We start from the raw sequence: 18,986 nt of genomic DNA, 5'->3' as shown, positions 1-18,986 counted from the left end.
TTTGGGATGGGGCTTGGTTACTCTGAGTGAATCTCCCTTATTGTTTGGTTCTAATTACAGCCTCTCTCTCTCTTACAGTCAGTCTGGGTGTTCCTGACTGAGCAGAATGGTCTGATCTCACCACACATATTGAGAGGGAGGAGCTGCCGCTCGAGATGAAGATGATTGAGAACTCCAGCTTTCTCTCCACTCGTTTACTGAGGCCCAGCCCTTCATCCATCATTAGTTTTCCCAGGATGTCAGGTACATTAACATCTGAGGAGGACACTGGGTTGCAAGGGAGTAGAATAGACAGTATTACAGTTGATAAGGAGGATGTGCAGGATATTCTGGAGGGTCTGAAAATAGATAAATCCCCTGGTCCGGATGGGATTTATCCAAGGATTCTCTGGGAGGCAAGAGAAGTGATTGCAGAGCCTCTGGCTCTGATCTTCAGGTCGTCGTTGGCCTCTGGTATAGTACCAGAAGATTGGAGGTTAGCGAATGTTGTCCCATTGTTTAAGAAGGGGAACAGAGACTTCCCCGGGAATTATAGACCGGTGAGTCTCACTTCTGTTGTCGGCAAGATGTTGGAAAAAATTATAAGGGATAGGATTTATAGTTATTTGGAGAGTAATGAATTGATAGGTGATAGTCAGCATGGTTTTGTGGCAGGTAGGTCGTGCCTTACTAACCTTATTGAGTTTTTTGAGAAAGTGACCAAGGAGGTGGATGGGGGCAAGGCAGTGGACGTGGTATATATGGATTTTAGTAAGGCGTTTGATAAGGTTCACCATGGTAGGCTTCTGCAGAAAATGCAGATGTATGGGATTGGGGGTGATCTAGGAAATTGGATCAGGAATTGGCTAGCGGATAGGAAACAGAGGGTGGTGGTTGATAGTAAATATTCATCATGGAGTGCGGTTACAAGTGGTGTACCTCAGGGATCTGTTTTGGGGCCACTGCTGTTTGTAATATTTATTAATGATCTGGATGAGGGTATAGTTGGGTGGATTAGCAAATTTGCTGATGACACCAAAGTCGGTGGTGTGGTAGACAGTGAGGAAGGGTGTCGTAGTTTGCAGGAAGACTTAGACAGGTTGCAAAGTTGGGCCGAGAGGTGGCGGATGGAGTTTAATGCGGAGAAGTGTGAGGTAATTCACTTTGGTAGGAATAACAGATGTGTTGAGTATAGGGCTAACGGGAGGACTTTGAATAGTGTGGAGGAGCAGAGGGATCTAGGTGTATGTGTGCATAGATCCCTGAAAGTTGGGAATCAAGTAGATAAGGTTGTTAAGAAGGCATATGGTGTCTTGGCGTTTATTGGTAGGGGGATTGAATTTAGGAGTCGTAGCGTTATGTTGCAACTGTACACAACTCTGGTGCGGCCGCACTTGGAGTACTGTGTGCAGTTCTGGTCCCCACATTACAGGAAGGATGTGGAGGCTTTGGAGAGGGTGCAGAGGAGGTTTACCAGGATGTTGCCTGGTATGGAGGGGAGATCCTATGAGGAGAGGCTGAGGGATTTGGGATTGTTTTCGCTGGAAAGGCGGCGGCTAAGAGGGGATCTTATTGAAACATATAAGATGATTAGAGGTTTAGATAGGGTGGATAGTGATAGCCTTTTTCCTCTGATGGAGAAATCCAGCACGAGGGGGCATGGCTTTAAATTGAGGGGGGGTAGTTATAGAACCGATGTCAGGGGTAGGTTCTTTACCCAGAGGGTGGTGAGGGATTGGAATGCCCTGCCAGCATCAGTAGTAAATGCGCCTAGTTTGGGGGCGTTTAAGAGATCCGTAGATAGGTTCATGGACGAAAAGAAATTGGTTTAGGTTGGAGGGTCACAGTTTTTTTTTTTAACTGGTCGGTGCAACATCGTGGGCCGAAGGGCCTGTTCTGCGCTGTAATGTTCTATGTTCTATGTTCTATCTTCACCTGCTGTGCACACTGACCTGACAGTGGGAAGGTATTGGAGCATAATGGGGCAGTCAACCATGTCAAAGGTGTGGGTAGGTTGAGAAGGATGAGGAGATGAGGAGGGATTGTTCAGCTGGGTAAGACTGCACTCGGCCGGTTCCATTCTTATCTTTCTGGTCATATGCAGAGTATCACCTGCAATGGTTTCTCTTCCCATTCTGTTCTGTTACCACCGAAATCACCCAAGGATATATCCTTTGCTCCTTCCTATTTTTCATCTACACCTTACCCCTCAGTGATATTATCTGAAAGCACAGTGTTAGTTTTCACATGTCTGCTGATAACACCCAGCTCTACCTCACCATCACCTCTCACAACCAATCCCCTGTTATTAAGTTATTACACTCCTTCTCCGACCTCGAGTACTGGCTAAGCAGAGAATTCCCCCAATTAAATATTTGGAAGACCAATGTTTCCACTACAAATTCTGTTCTCAGTCACTGAGTCCATCTCCCACTGTCAATGTCCGAGTTTGAAACAAACCCTCATAATCTTGGCACCTCATCAGACTCGGAAATAAGATTCCAACCACATGTCTGTTCCTTCACCAAGATCACCTATTTCCAGCTGTGGAACATCACACAGTGTTTGTAATACCTCAACTCACCCGTCCCTGAAACCCTCATCCATGCTTTTGTTACCTTTAGACGTGACAATTCAAACACACTCTGGCCCAGCAGAATTCCTTGCTTAGAGGACATTAGTAAACCAGATAGGGTTCAATGACAAGCGACAATTAGATTTTTGATTGCAGATTCATAGTGAATTCAAATTTCATCATCTGCCATAATATCCACATAATACTACATCTGCCATGTAGATGCCCACACAATCACGCTGGAGGATCTCTGCATGCCCCTCAAAGCTCACCCTCCCACACAATTGTATCATCTACATATTTGGAGATAATACATTTAGCTCCCGTGTCCAAATCATTAATATATAATATGAACAGTTGGGGCCCTCGCGCAGATCCCTGCAGTACCCCACTAATCACTGCCTTCCAATTGGAAAAATACCCATTTATGCCATCTCTTTGCTTCCTGTCTGTTCACCAGCTTTCTATACATCACAAGGCACTACCTGCAATCCCATGTACTTTAATTTTATATCGTAGAGAGGTGGCACAGTGGTGAGCACTGCTGTCTCACAGCGCCAGGGACGCGGCTTCGACTCCTGGCTTGGGTCACTGTCACTGTGAAGTCTGCACGTACATCTATGTACATCTGCATCTATGTGGGTTTCCTCTGGGTGCTCCAGTTTCCTCCCACAATCTGAAAGATGTGCTAGTTAGGTATATTGGTCATGCTAAATTCTCCCTGAACAGGTTGCAGAGTCTGGCGAGTGGGGGATTTTCACAATAACTTCATTGCAGTGTTAATGTAAACCTGCTTCTGACACTAAAAAACAAATTAACCTTTAAAACTTAAAAAGCCATGTGAGACCTTGTCCAAAGCCTTCTGAAAGTCTAAATAAACCGCATCCACAGGTTCTTCCTGGTCAACTCTCCTAGTTACATCCTCAAAGAATTCCAGTAGTATTGTCAAGCGTGATTTCCCTCCCTTAAATCCATGCTGATTATAACCCTGCTTTCCAAATGCTTGATGATGGACTCCAGCAACTGCCCGCTGACCGGCGTTCAGCTCACTGTTCATTGGTTCCCTCTTTCTTTTCTGCCTCTGTTCTTGAAGTCCAACAGGTTTATTTGGTAGCAAATACCATTTGCTTTCGGAGCGCTGCTCCTTCGTCAGATGGAGTGGAAATCTGCTCTCAAACAGGGCAAACTGTGCCCTGTTTGAGAGCAGATTTCCACTCCATCTGACGAAGGAGCAGCGCTCTGAAAGCTAATGGCATTTGCTACCAAATAAACCTGTTGGACTTTAACCTGGTGTTGTTAAAGCTGTTACTGTGTTTACCCCAGTCCAACACCGGCATCTCCACATCATCTGTTCTTGAATACAGGGTTTAGATTAGTTACCTCTCTATCCTCTGAAGGTGCTGACTCTGGCTGGGTTCAGTTCTACACTCACTGGTTCCTCCCTCTCTCCTGAAGATGCTGACTCTGGCTGCGTTCAGTTCTGCACTCACTGGTTTCTCTCTCTCTCTCTCTCTCTCTCCTGAAGGTGCTGACTCTGGCTGGCTTCAGTTCTACACTCACTGGTTTCTCTCTCTCCACTGAAGGTGCTAACTCTGGCTGGATTCAGTTCCACACTCACTGGTTCCTCTCTCTCTCTTGAAGGTGCTAACTCTGGCTGGATTCAGTTCTCCACTCACTGGTTCCTCTCTCTCTACTGAAGGTGCTGACTCTGGCTGTGTTCAGTTCTGCACTCACTGGTTTCTCTCTCTCTCTCTCTCTTGAAGGTGCTGACTCTGGCTGGGTTCAGTTCTACACTCACTGGTTTCTCTCTCTCTATTGAAGGTGCTGACTCTGGCTGCGTTCAGTTCTAACTCACTGGTTTCTCTCTCTCTGTTGAAGGTGCTGACTCTGGCTGGGTTCAGTTCTACACTCACTGGTTCCACTCTCTATCTCTCTCTCTCTACTGAAGGTGCTGATTCTGGCAGGGTTCAGTTCCACACTCACTGGCTTCTCTCTCTCTATTGAAGGTGCTGACTCTGGCTGCGTTCAGTTCTAACTCACTGGTTTCTCTCTCTCTATTGAAGGTGCTGACTCTAGCTGGGTTCCGTTCTAACTCACTGGTTCCTCTCTCCCTCTCTACTGAAGGTGCTGACTCTGGCTGCGTTCAGTTCTAACTCACTGGTTTCTCTCTCTCTATTGAAGGTGCTGACTCTGGCTGGGTTCAGTTCTACACTCACTGGTTCCTCTCTCTCTCTCCTGAAGGTGCTGACTCTGGCTGGGTTCAGCTCTCCACTCACTGGTCCCTCTCTCCCTCTCTACTGAAGGTGCTGACTCTGGCTGGGTTCTGTTCGGAAGCTGGAAATCTGAAATGAAAGCAGAAAAGCAAGCTCAGCAAATTGTGCAGCATCTGTTTAGAGAGAGAAACAGAGTTAGTGTTTCAGGTCTGTGACCTTTCATCAGAACTTGAAAACATAGAAACTGGAAAGAGGAGTCGGCCATTCAGCCCTTCGAGTCTATTCCAACATTCAATGTGATCATGGCTGATCCTCTATCTCAATTCCATGTTCTCATTTTTCCCAATACCCCTTGATGCCAGTAAAATCTAAAAAAAACCTCTCTCTCCTTCTTGAATATATGCAGTGACTTGGTCTCCACAGCTTCTGAGGTAGAGAATTCCACAGGTTCACCACCCTATGGGTGAAGAAATCTCTCCTCCTCTTCTTCCTAAATGGTGAACCCCGTATCCTAAGACTGTGTCCTCTTGTTCTACATTCCCCAACCAAGGAAAACATCCTTCCTGCAGCTAATCTGTCCAGCCCTGTTAGAATTTTATGTTTTAATCAGATCTCCTCTCATCCTGTCCTTTCTGTTTTTCACACCAAAATGTAGAACTTCACGTTTAGCCGCGTTGTACTGCATCTGCCATGTGTTTGGTCACTCACTCAAGTTGTCCAAATCACCTTGAAGCCTCCATGCATTCTCCTTCAACTCACAATTCCGCCAGTTTTGTGTTGTCAGCAAATGTGGAAATGTTACGTTTGGTTCCCTCATCAGGTCGTACATGTTTGAATACGCGCTGAAAAATGGGATTAGAATAGATAGATGCTGATGGCCAGTCCATACACGAGGGGCTGAATGGTCTCTATCTGTGCTGTAAAATTCTATGACTATGACCTCTTAAAGAAGTCATTCATTGGCTGTCCTTTGGGAACTCCTGACATTATGATTTGTTTGATAGAAATGAAGATCTCTTGTCTTTTCACTGGTGTCTTACACTTTGCTCCTTGCTTCCTGACTGGAATCTCCAAACTGGGGAAATTGTGGATGTGGTGACATCACCCTGTTGGGGATGAAGCTATTGTCACAGAGTCCTGTGTTGTCAATATACCGACCCGTTAACATAGTTCCCCAGTTTCACTGGATGTTGACAGAATATTTACCATTGATTTGGTGTTCTACCTGCCAGCTGTTCATACGGAATACAGATGTTGTGAATGAGCATTGTCCACCTCCACTTACAGCAATGATAGTGACAACCTGCATCGTTTCCGGATAGGGCTGGAGTCATAGTCATACTGGCACAGAGATTTACAGCTGGAAACAGGCCGTTCAGCCCAACTCATCAATGCCGCCCAGGCAAAATTGTAACCACCTCTGCTGCTATCTCTGACAGCTCGTTCCAGACTCCACCCTCTGTGTTTCTACCCTCTCACTTTAAACCTATGCTCTCCACTTTTAGACTCTCCTATCTTTGGGAAAAGATATTGACTATCTTGCTGATCTATGGCCCTCATTATTTATATAGACCTCTATAACATCACCCCACGCCTCCTACACTCCAGGGAAAAAGTCCCAGTCTATTCAGCCTCTCCTTATAACTCAAACAATCAAGTCCCGGTAGCATCCTAGTAAATCATTTCTGCACTCTTTCAAATTTAATAATGGTCTTTCTATAATAGGGTGACCAGAACTGCATACGGTATTCCTAGTGTGGCCTTCCCAATGTCTTGTGCAACTTCAACATGATGTGCGAAATCCTATGTGAGGATAAATGGGCCAATACATTGCATTGCCATTGCTACAGTTGTTAATGAAGTGAAAAAGCCGGTGTTTAATGAAATGCCCCAGGTGGAAATCTGCTCGAATGTGGCAACACTGCAAAATCCTCAATTATTGTTGTTTCTGCTCAACCAGCCCCAGAAGCTTGGAAGGTGGAAGTCCCCGATTGGTCTGAAGTTGGAGGTGAAGAGGAGCCAAGTTTCAACAACTTGCTGACAAACATCAAAAGGCAGCTGCTTTGGAGCAAGGCGATCCTCGAACAGGCCACTCAGAGTAGCCAAGACACTGGAACATCATCGCTGCTGGAGAACAGAGAAGATGTGAGGCAAGGCAGGATGCTCGAGTGGTCAAAGATGGGACTGAATCATTGGTGGAGACTCCTACTCCAGTTCTGACTCCTTCTGGCATTGATGGACGGTTTGAAGTGGAGGAAATTAGTCAGGATGGAAGTGGTGATGAGATTCACAGTTATTCCCTCAGCTGAGAGACCATTTTTAAGGCAATCTGTGCAGCAACTCCACTCTGGGGTGGGTGTCAGATCAGCTCACCAGACGGAAGGAGGACTGGAGCACAGATGAGGCCATTCAGCCCTAATACTTTCTTAAATGCTCTGTTGTGCAGTTCAAAAACTGAAAGTCCAGGATTCAAGCCATGTTACGCAGGCGACTGGGAAAAGCATCATTGGATTAATCAGATCAGTGGCCCATACTGGAAAGACTCAAAGCCCAGCAGAGAGATGTCAACATGAATTTTCACTTTTAATGTCTCTTCTTTACTCTAAACAATTTGTTGTGTTTGTATAATTATCTTAAATATTACACATTAAAACAAATACTCGGAATATTTAGCATTGCCAGAGAAGTGTAACCAGGAACAGTGCCCTGTTCATTCAGTTTGGGGAACACTTCCTGACAGAGGAAGATTGGGACATGACAGCTTCTCCCTGTCAGCTCCTTCCACTTCCCTCCACAATTCTGAACACCTCTATCAAATCTCCTCTCAACCTTCTCTTCACCAAAGACCCAAATTCTCCAATCTCCCGATGCAACTGAACTTCTTCATCCCTGGACCCTCGCCCAGTGATTTATTGCAACCTCTTTTATGCCTTCCCCTCTTTTCTAAACAGTGCTGTCCTGCAGATAATGCAATACTCCAACTGAGGCCAAACCAGGGTTTTATACAGCTTTCCCATAACGTGCTTGGTCTTGTAAACTGTGCCCCTATGTATAAAGCTCACAATCCCAAATACTTTAGTAACCACACTCTCAACCTGTCACCCAAACAGCAATTATTAGTGTCATATTTAATCACAAGTCCCTTGTTCCTGCATGCCTTTACAATTGTATCAGTTTTTTCATATTGTCTCTCCCTTTACTTCCCACTGAAATAAATCATTTCACACTTCTCTGCTTTAAATTGGTCTTGTCTCACTAATCCACAAGCTGTCGAAGTAACTTTGAGCTTCAACACTACCCCCTCACAGTTCACAATGCTGTCACGTATTGTGTAATTACCACAATTTTGAATGTGTGCTCAGTGCAGCATTGCCGATGTCTCTAATATGTATCAGGAAGAGCAGGATTCCTAACACCAACCCTCCTGGAATCCCACTTTAACCGACCTCCATTCCAAATAAAAACATTTCCCACTGCTGTGTTTCCTGTCACTCTGTCAGATTCCTATCCATGTTGCTGCTGTCCCTTTTATTCTATCAGCTCCAAATGTTACCACAAGTTTGCTGTGTGCCCCTTTATTTATAAAATGCTTTTTGCCAGTCCATGTTCACATTAACCACATTCCCCTCATCAACCTTTTCTGTTACCCTCAATAAAATCTTAAGCAAGTAAAATATGATTCCCCTTTAATCATTATGTATGTGTTTTCCTTTGTGTACATCAGCACAAGTGAGTGTTAATTTAATCTCCAGTGTTTGAAGAATATTTCACGTTGCTGAGGTTAAACTGATTGGACTTTAGTTGGCTTATCCTCACAGCCTTTTCTGAAGAAGTGTATTTATCATTTGCAATTCTCCAGTCCTCTGGCACCATTCATATAACTAGCTCGGATAGAAAACTTTTAACAATTGCCTCTGCAATTTCCACCCTTTTTTTTCCCTCAGTATCCATGCTTGTGTCTTGTCCAGTCACAAGAACACAGGAAATAAGGGCAGACATTTACTATGTGGCTCATCAATAATGTTAAACCATTCAAAACAATTATGGTTTATGTGTCTTTATTGCCATACAGTGCAAAGCACATAGGCACAGTATTAAAACAAGAACAGCAACATCATCAGACAATACATAGATAGAAATCACACTATATTTCTGACAAGTTTTCTAAAAAGTCACTACATTTTCAGCATTCCTAACAAAATCATTTGAAATATCAGCAGTTCTATTGGGGAGAAAACAAACTGTGACTATTAAGATGTGAATCAAATTTCTGTAGTTGATACTGACGATCACCAAAAATATGGTAACTCCGAATAAAGAACTTTTCAAGCTTGGGTAATAAGGTCATGTATCAATTTATAAATTTGAACTAAACCATAAATCCACCTCTTGAAAGGTTGCAATCCAATAATTCTTAATGCCTCACTAAGTATTCCCCTCATGCCTTCCATTTTCCTGGTTACACAGCTTTGCACTCTTTCTATCAGCTGTATATCTTTTTGAAAGTGTGGGTTTCAAACTGTGGATGCAGACTCCAGGTGTGGGCATACCAGCTGCTTATGGAGTTTCAGATCTTGGGATTGAACTCCACTTTACTCCTCACTCCCTTGATTCCCTGAGAAACCAAAATTTGTCTATCTCAGCCTTAATTGTCATCGACTGTCATAACCTGCAGTGCAGATGGAGGCCATTTGATCCATTGAATCTGCACTGACTCTCTGACAGAGCATCCCACCCAGAACCTATCCCGGTAACCCAACATATTCTGCTAATCCCCCTAACCAATATATTTGGGACACTAACAGGCAGTTTAGCATGGTCAATCCATCTAAACTTTGGAGAATGGGATGAATCGCAAACATGGGGAGGATGTGCAAACATCATACAGGCAATCACCCAAGGTGGAATTGAACCCAGTTCCCTGGTGCTTTGAGGCAGCAATGCTAACCACTGTGCCACCACTAGTGTATTCAACAATGGAGCATGTCAAAGGATCACAACCCAATGAGTGCAGAAATTTATTCTCATGTCAGTCCGAAATGATCTGATCCTTACACTGAGCCAGCTTCCGCAATCTCCCAATGTCCACAAAATCAAACCCCTTCAGAATCTTGTATGTTTTAATGTTTTGCCTCTCATGCTTGTGAATCACAGAGAATACAGACCCAGTTTACGAAGGGTCACATCATATGAAGCCCTTTCACCCCCGTGGACCAATTTACTGACCCTTCATTAGTGATTGAAGCATCATGAGAAAACACTTTCCCGCAGTGAGTAGTTCAGCTCTGGGATGCATTGTCTGACAATGTGGTGATGCAGCTTCAAGCGAGGCATTCAGAAAGGAATTGGATTGTTAAAGTTACACCAGCAGAGTGGCACTGGTTAGCGCTGCTTCTTCACAGCGCCAGAGACCCATGCTCAATTCCTCCATGGCTGACTGTCTGTGTGGAGTTTGCACATTCTCCCTGTATCTGCATGGGTTTCCCCAGGTGCTCCAGTTTCCTCCCATAGACTAAAGATGTGCAGAATAAATGGATTAGACATGATATATTGCCCCTTAGTGACCCAAGATGTGTAGAGTAAGAGGGTTAGCCATGGGCGAAAGATGTTCTTCCAGAGAGTCAGTGCAGATGCAATGGGCAAATGGCCTCCTTTTACATTGTGGATTATGCGGGATCCAATGGATACTCAGTGCTTCCATTTGTGAAGCCAAGGATCCCATCCACTTTGCAAGCGACTGTCCTAAACTGTCTCACTTTCAAATATCTTCCTGAACCTACTCCCTCTGAGCCTGCACACTGTTTAGAACTGGACCATTCAGTTTATTTTGCCTCTCCCCATCTCTTCTGTCAAAAGGCAGCACCGTTCCTGAGTGTGGGATTAATAATGTGTCTCTTCCACAGTATCAGTGAGAACTGATACTGCAGCTTCTGTTTCTCCAAGAGAATCTTTCTGGCTAAATCTGGAATTTACAAGGATTTCTGTCACTGAGACATTGTCTGGCCGTCTGTGTCTCACCTCCCTAACTCACTCTGTCTCTGTCTCTCCCTCCACCCACTCTCATCCACTCTATATGAAGGCGAGATATTGTTGCTTAGTGACTGAGTGCACACAATCTGTATCTTCATCTGATCAAATAGAATTCAGCTTGTGAACAACATCATCATTTCAACCAGTTCTGGGTTAAATCAGGCACAGCTCTGATTGGCTGCAGCCCCCTGAATCTGGGGAGCAGACACTGTGAGCATTGCCGGCCTCAGAGGCTTTTACAGTTACTGAGCTGGGAAACTCCAACTAATCCCTGAGAATCCACAGCACAGAGCGAGAGGAGAGGAAAGCCCGTCCTGGGAGCTGTCAATCTGAGACAGTTTGATCCTGTCAATGTGCAGATGTGAACCTGCTCCTTCCATTCCCAAACTGTTATAACGAGGAATACAGAACGCCCAGTAATGACCAGCTTGTTGCAATGTGTTTGAATGAACATGATGTGATATCACCGAAGCAGCATTTTGAAATATTCATTCAATGTATTCTGATGAAATGTATTTTTATGCTCTGTGTGCATTCTTATGCCATTGCATAAGAATCTTCCTCTGACATGAGACCGTATTTTGCCTTTGTGCCTTGATGCTGCTTTTAAAAGAAAATGTTCATGTTATGAATTTTCTCATCCAACCACAGGAAGAATTATAGAAAAATAACAGCACAGAAGGAAGCCATTGAACCTATCCTGCCATGCCAGTCCAAGGACACAGCAAGAAATCTCACAACACCAGGTGAAAGTCCAACAGGTTTATTTGGTAACAAAGCTTGCTGCTCCTTCATCAGGTGAGTGGGAGTTCTATTCACAACAGGGCATATAAAGACACAAATTCAATTTACAAAATAATAAGGGCACCCAGGTGTCCTTTCCAAGCCCATCTTCCTGCACCCAGCCCGGAGCCATGCAGCTGAATGCACGATGGAGATCCAAAGACTAAATGCCAAAACTTTGCGAACCTTCTTTGAGCCAGTGACTGCTCTGAAGCAGGAGAGTTAATATTTCAAATCGCACCCGCTGCGAGCAGGGTTCGAACCTGCGCGGGGAAACCCCATTGGATTTCAAGTCCAACGCCTTAACCACTCGGCCATCGCAGCTGCTTGTTTGCTGTTGTGATGTAACCGCCTTAGCAACATTCACAGACCTTTATCAGGCACCGGAATGATGCAGAGCACAGCGTGTGAGTTGAAATTTGTTCGTCTCCTTTCAATTTGTATCTTTGTCTCTGATCCAGAACTCATTCACTAGTTCAGACTTGTTATTCTTTTTCAATAACCTTTCATTAAAACCAAATTGAACCCGAATTCTGCATCCGAAAAATAAAGTCCACTTCATTTCAGTCAAATGTTGCGTGTAAACCACAAGAGGGCGCCGATAATGTCCAATACACATTACCAATGCGATGGCCGGGAATCGAACCCGGGTCAAGGCAGCTATGCTCACCACTCTCCCACCATCGCTCACTCTGCGGAAGCAGTTGTTATTTTCATTAGTTATAATTACAAAACTACCTGAGTTGCTGATTTCCGCAGACACCAGGTGTGTCCTTGGCCCATTTTTTTAACCTGAACTTCGCTTGTCTCGTTTCTCTGGACAGTTTGAGCCACCTTTTTGCTGTTGTTTCTGACTGATAACTCTGATTAGATTTGCAGTTCATTTGAACAAAGTTTCCACTGAACGGAAATTGAAGCTGGATTTTATGTTAGAAACACATGGATGATGAGAATATTTGGTGATTTTTTTTAGGAGTGTCCCCCTTCTGTTCTGACCAGAGATAGCCAATTAAATAAGTCAAAACTCTGGGTCAGGAACTGACCCTTGGTCAAATGCTCGCACAGTCACCACAACACCACCTGGCTCTGTCACCCCCTCTGTATTTATAGAACGAATACACAAGCAATCAAGTGGCAGAGAAATCACAGTTTAGAGAATTATATAACCGACATTCCCGTTCTGGGAGTTTTACACTTTCCGATAGATCGGGGTGAGCAGGGTCGCCCAATCAGAAAGCAGGTCCTTGGGACATGGAATTTGATTAATATCATGTTTTGCAATCATGTTAATCGGTCAGAACCATGTTGATGTTATTTCACTCCAATCTATGAAGGTTTGATTGAACCGTGACCTTGTTGCACAACTTGCGTTCAGCCAGGAGATGGCAGCAGGGAAAAATAATTTGGATTTGCTGTGTGTGTCAATAAATCGAGTCATGGAGGTTCACAGCATGGAAAAAGGCCCTTCGGCACAACATGTCCATGCCGCCCAATTTTTGCCATTAAGTTCGTCCCTATTGCCCGTGTTTGGTCCATATCCCTCTATACCCAGCTCACCCATGTAATTGTCTAAATTCTTTTTAAAAGACAAAATTGTACCCGCCTCTACTACCTCTGGCAACTCGTTCCACACACCACTCTCTGTGTGAAATAAATTGCCCTTCTGGACCCTTTTGTATCCCTCCCCTCTCATCGTAAACCTATGTTCTCTAGTTTTAGACTCCCTTATTGTGGGGAAAAGCTGTTGGCTATCTACCTTATCTATTTCCTCATTATGATATAGGCCTCTTTATATCACCTCTAGGTCTCCTGTGCTCCAGGGGAAAAAAAAGTTCCAGTCTATCCAACCCCTCCTTATAACTCAAACCATCAAATCCTGGTAGCATCCTAATAAATCTTTTCTGCACTCTTTCTAGTTTAATATCCTTCCTTCCCATAATAGGGTGACCAGAACTGTACACAGTATTCCAAACGTGGCCTTACGAATGTCTTGTACAATTTCAACAAGATGTCCCAACTCCCATGTTCAATGTTCTGACCACTGAAACCAAGCATGTCGAATGCCTTCTTCACCACCCTGTCCACATGTGACTCCACTTTCAAGGAGCTATGAACCTGCACCCCGAGATCTCTTTGTTTTTTAACTCACCCCAACGTCTTACCATGAACTGAATAGGTCTTGTTGTGGTTTAATCCACCAAAATACATCACCTTACATTTATCTAAATCAAATTCCATCTGCCATTCATTGGCCCATTGACTCAATTGATCAAGATCCCACTGCAATCCGAGGTAACTTTCTTCATTGTCCACTCTGCCACCAATCTTGGTGTAATTTGCCAACGTACTAACCATGCCTCCTAAATTCTCATCCAAATCATTAATATAAATGACGGGGTAGGATGAGTGACTTTGCAGATGGCATAAAGATTGGCTGGGTGGTGAAAGGGAGGCTGAGTTTCTTAGTCTGCAAGAAGATATAGACAGGATAGTCAAACGGGCGGATAAGTGGCAGATGGAATTTAACCCCGAAAGATGTGAGGTAACACACTTTGGAAGGAATAATTTGGCAAGGAAGTATTCAATGAAGAGCATGGCACTTGGAAGTTCTGTGGAATATAGGGACATTGGCGTGTTTGTCCATAATCTCTGAAGGTAGAAGGGTATGTTAGTAGGATGGTGAAAAAAAAACATATGGGGCACTTGTCTTTAACAATCGGGGCATCGACTGCAATAAAATGTCATGTTGGAGTTGCATAGAACTTTGGTGAGGCCACAGCTAGAGTACTGTGTGCTGTTTTGGTCGCCACAAGATAGGAAGGATGTGATTGCACTGGAGGGGGTGCAGAGGAAATTCACCATGATGCTGTCTGGGATGGAACATGTAAGTTCTGAAGGGAGATTGGGGAGGCTTGGATTGTTTTCTTGAGAGCAGAGAATACTGAGGGGGGACCTGATCGAGGTGTACAAAATTATGAGGGCATCGACGGAGTGGATAGGAAGCAGCTGTTCCCCTTGGTTGAAGGGTCAGTAAAAAGAGGACATAGGTTCAATGTGAGGGGCAGGATGTTTAGGGTGGATGTGCGGAACAACATTTTTACCCAAGAGTAGTGACGGTCGGGAATGCGCTGCCTTGGAAGGTGATGGAGGCAAATTGCCTCACATCCTTTCAAAGTATGTGGTCAGCAATTGGCATATCATAACATTCAGGCCTATGGGTCAAGTGGTGGTGGATGCGATTTGATTGGAGATCAGATGCTTCTTCGATGTCAGAGCAGACTCGATGGGCCGAAGAGCCTCTTCTGTACTGCATGATTCTATTATTCTATAAACAAATTCACTCTGAATCGTATCAATGTCAGCCATATTCCTTGCCAGTTCTCAGATAGGCACTGATTGGTTCGAAGTTTGTTTCATTTTCCAGGATCCAGCTCAATTAAATAAATGTATTTCTTATGTTCTGTTTGTCATTAATAAAAATCTTCCTCTGACGTGAGACCTTGTTTTGTCCTTGTGCCCCTGTTGATGCCTTTGTCATTCTGCTCATGCTTTGATTTTCCTCATGTCACCTTAGAAAGAACCAGAGAAATGTAACAGCATAGAAGGAATCCATTCGGCCTATCTTGTCCTTGCCAGACTGAGGACACTCAGGTGTCCTTTCCAAGCTCACCTTCTTGTTATGTAGCTGAAAGCATGCTGGAGATCCAAATAATTCTTTCCAAAAAAATAGGATTTGCAACTCTGTGGCTGTCTAAAGCATACATTTCCAATCACACTCACTGGCAGCGGGGCTCGAATCTGCACGGAGAAACCCCATCGGGTTTCAAATCCAACGCCTTAACCTCGCGGCCACAGCAGCTGCTTATTTAACAAATGAAAGCAAATCACTGCGGATGCTGGAATCTGAAACCAAAAGAGAAAATGCTGGAAAATCTCAGCAAGTTTGGCAGCATCTGTAAGGAGAGAAAAGAGCTGACGTTTCGAGTCCAGACGATCCGCTGTCAAAGCTTTGACAAAGAGTCATCTGGACTCGAAACGTCAGCTCTTTTCTCTCCTTACAGATGCTGTCAGACCTGCTGAGATTTTCCAGTATTTTATCTTTTGGCAGATCTTATTTGTCAGAATAATGTAACCACCTCAGTAAAGTTCATATTAACTTCATCAGGCACCAGGATTGCGCAACACACAGTGTGGGAGCTGAAATTTGTTCCTCTACTTTTACTTTGAGTCTTTGTGTCTGGCTGAAAATTCATTTATTCGGTCAGAGACTTGATTTTCTCTTCCAATATTTTTCATTAAAAAAGAATTATGTCCGAACAAAAAATGAAAAAGGTATCTGCATTTTATTTCATTGCTGTCAAATGTTTCGTTCGCCCTGTTTTTGTCCACTCAGTTTAAAACACAAGAGGCCGTGGATAAGGTTCAAAATAAATGACCAATGCATTAGCCAGGAATCAAACCTGGGTCATCTGCTTGGAAGGCAGTTATGCTCACCCCTATACCACCATCGCTCACTCTGCTTAAACAACCGTTATTTTCATTCGTTATAATTACTGAACTTCCTGAGTTGCTGATTTCATCAGATACCAGATGTGTCCAACTGGCATCTGGCCTCTGACGCAAATCTTTGTGTCGTTTGTTAGGGCTACAGGACAAGCATGTGCCTGTAAAAAAGAAGGATAGGAAGGGTAGGATTAGAGAACCGTGGATAACCAGGGAAATTGAGGGACTGGTCAAAAAGAAAAGAGAGGCGTATGTTAGGTCCAAGCAGCTAAAAACGGAGGGAGCTCTGGAGGAGTACAATGAAAGTAGGAAAGTACTCAAACGGGGAATTAGAAGAGCAAAAAGGGGTCACGAAATGTTCTTGGCAGACAGGATTAAGGAGAATCCCAAGGCATTTTATTCATACGTTAGAAACAAAAGGGTTGTTAGGGAAAAAATCGGACCTCTCAGGGACAAAAGTGGGGACTTATGCTTGGAGCCCAAAGAAGTAGGGGAGATCCTAAATGAATACTTTGCGTCGGTATTCACAAAGGAGAGGGATCTGTTGAATGGGAGTGTCTCTGAGGGGAGTGTTGAACCGTTGGAGAAAATCTCCATTACAAAGGAGGAAGTGTTAGGTTTGTTAGAGAATATAAAGACTGACAAATCCCCAGGGCCTGATGGAATCTATCCGAGGCTGCTCAGGGAGATGAGAGGTGAAATCGTTGGGCCTCTGACGCAAATCTTTGTGTCGTCACTCGACACAGGTGAGGTCCTAGAGGATTGGAGGATAGCCAATGTGGTCCCGTTATTTAAGAAGGGTAGGAAGGATAACCCGGGTAATTATAGGCCGGTGAGCTTGACGTCCGTGGTGGGGAAGTTGTTGGAGAAGATTCTTAGAGATAGGATGTATGCGCATTTAGAAAGGAATAAACTCATTAACGATAGTCAGCATGGTTTTGTGAGAGGGAGGTCATGCCTCACTAACCTGGTGGTGTTTTTTGAAGAAGTGACCAAAATGGTTGACGAAGGAAGGGCCGTGGATGTTGTCTATATGGACTTTAGTAAAGCGTTTGACAAAGTCCCTCATGGTAGGCTAGTGAAAAAGGTTGGATCCCATGGGATAAAGGGGGAGGTGGCTAGATGGGTGGAGAACTGGCTTGGTCATAGAAGACAGAGGGTGGTAGTGGAAGGGTCTTTTTCCGGCTGGAGGCCTGTGACTAGTGGTGTACCGCAGGGCTCTGTATTGGGACCTCTGCTGTTTGTGATTTATATAAATGATCTGGAAGAGGGAGTAACTGGGGTGATCAGTAAGTTTGCGGACGACACAAAACTGGCAGGACTTGCAGATAGTGAGGAACATTGTCAGAAGCTACAGAAGGATATAGATAGGCTGGAAATTTGGGCAAGGAAATGGCAGATGGAGTTCAATCCTGATGAATGCGAAGTGATGCATTTTGGTGGGAATAATGTAGGGTGGAGCTACACGATAAATGGAAGAACCATAAAGGGTGTAGAGACGCAGAGGGACCTGGGTGTGCAAGTCCACAGATCTTTGAAGGTGACGTCACAGATGGAGAAGGTGGTGAAGAGGGCATATGGCATGCTTGCCTTTATAGGACGGGGCATAGAGTATAAGAGTTGGGGTCTGATGTTGCAGATGTATAGAACGTTGGTTCGGCCGCATTTGGAATACTGCGTCCAATTCTGGTCGCCACACTACCAGAAGGACGTGGAGGCTTTGGAGAGAGTACAGATGAGGTTTACCAGGATGTTGCCTGGTTTGGAGGGGCTTGGTTATGAGGAGAGATTGAGGAAACTGGGGTTGTTCTCCTTGGAAAGACGGAGGATGAGGGGAGACTTAATAGAGGTGTATAAAATTATGAAAGGCATAGATAGGGTGAACGGTGGGAAGCTTTTCCCCGGGTCGGTGGTGACGTTCACGAGGGGTCATAGGTTCAAGGTGAAGGGGGGGAGGTTTAACACAGATATCAGAAGGACATATTTTACACAGAGGGTCGTGGGGGCCTGGAATGTGTTGCCGGGCAAGGTGGTGGAGGCGGACACACTGGGAACGTTTAAGACTTATCTAGACAGCTATATGAACGGAGTGGGAATGGAGGGATACAAAAGAGTGGTCTAGTTTGGACCAGGGAGCGGCGCGGGCTAATTGTTCTTTGTTTCTCGTTTCAAGGCTTCATTCTATGATCATCTTGCTGGTGCCAGTACAGAGCGAGACTGCGGATAGTTGGGAACCTGTCTCGGGGGCAGGGAATTCATATGGTGTTCGTGGAAGTGGAAATGAATAGGGTTGGGAAGCATTTTCCGATCAGGGCCAGTGTGATCTCCTGGACTCGTTTCGATCGCCTCAGGGGGTCGGAGAGGAATTTCCCAGATTTTGTTTCCCCATATTGGCCCTGGGGTTTTCACTCTGGGTTTTCGCCTCTCCCTGGAGATCACATGGTCTGGAATGGGGGGGTGGGGGTGAGTTAATAGGTTGTGATGAACAAAGCATCGCAGCTGTGAGGGACAGTTCGGTGGATAGGATATTGGTATGTAGATAGGCTGGAAAATTGGGCGGGGATCCTGGATTCAGGATTCAATCCTGGACCGGGGAGCGGCGCGGGCTTGGAGGGCCGAAGGGCCTGTTCCTGTGCTGTATTGTTCTTTGTTCTTTGTTCCATAGCACAGTTTGTAAACTGAACTTGGCTTGTCTCATAGTTCTGGACAGTTTAGGCCACCTTTCTTTTTACTATTGTTTCTGACTGAGAACTCATTGATTAGTTTTGAGGTCTTTAATTTCATTTAAACAACATTTCAGCTGAAAGCAAATTGAATGTGGATTTTCCATTAGAAACACAGCGATGATGAGAATTTTTAGTCAATTTTATTTTAGGAGTGCCCACCTACTGTTCTGACCTGCG

At 44.5% G+C, this 18,986-nt stretch overlaps 1 long non-coding RNA gene and 1 other non-coding gene across 2 annotated transcripts; one reads left to right on the top strand and one right to left on the bottom strand.

The window, feature by feature from the left end:
* Window positions 1-58: 58 nt before the first annotated feature.
* Window positions 59-8,457, top strand: LOC144487799 (uncharacterized). The gene is made up of 2 exons (XR_013496461.1): window positions 59-243; window positions 6,728-8,457. It is a non-coding gene; the product is annotated as an uncharacterized LOC144487799 (long non-coding RNA).
* A 3,365-nt stretch (window positions 8,458-11,822) lies between these two features.
* trnas-uga (transfer RNA serine (anticodon UGA)) lies at window positions 11,823-11,904 on the bottom strand. Its single transcript has one exon. It is a non-coding gene; the product is annotated as a tRNA-Ser (tRNA).
* Window positions 11,905-18,986: the final 7,082 nt, after the last annotated feature.

The sequence above is a fragment of the Mustelus asterias genome, unplaced genomic scaffold (genome assembly GCF_964213995.1).
Source record: "Mustelus asterias unplaced genomic scaffold, sMusAst1.hap1.1 HAP1_SCAFFOLD_1046, whole genome shotgun sequence".
Classification (NCBI taxonomy): Eukaryota; Metazoa; Chordata; class Chondrichthyes; order Carcharhiniformes; family Triakidae; genus Mustelus; species Mustelus asterias.
The sequence above is the reverse complement of the archived record's forward strand: the minus strand, read 5'-3'. Positions and strand labels throughout refer to the sequence as shown.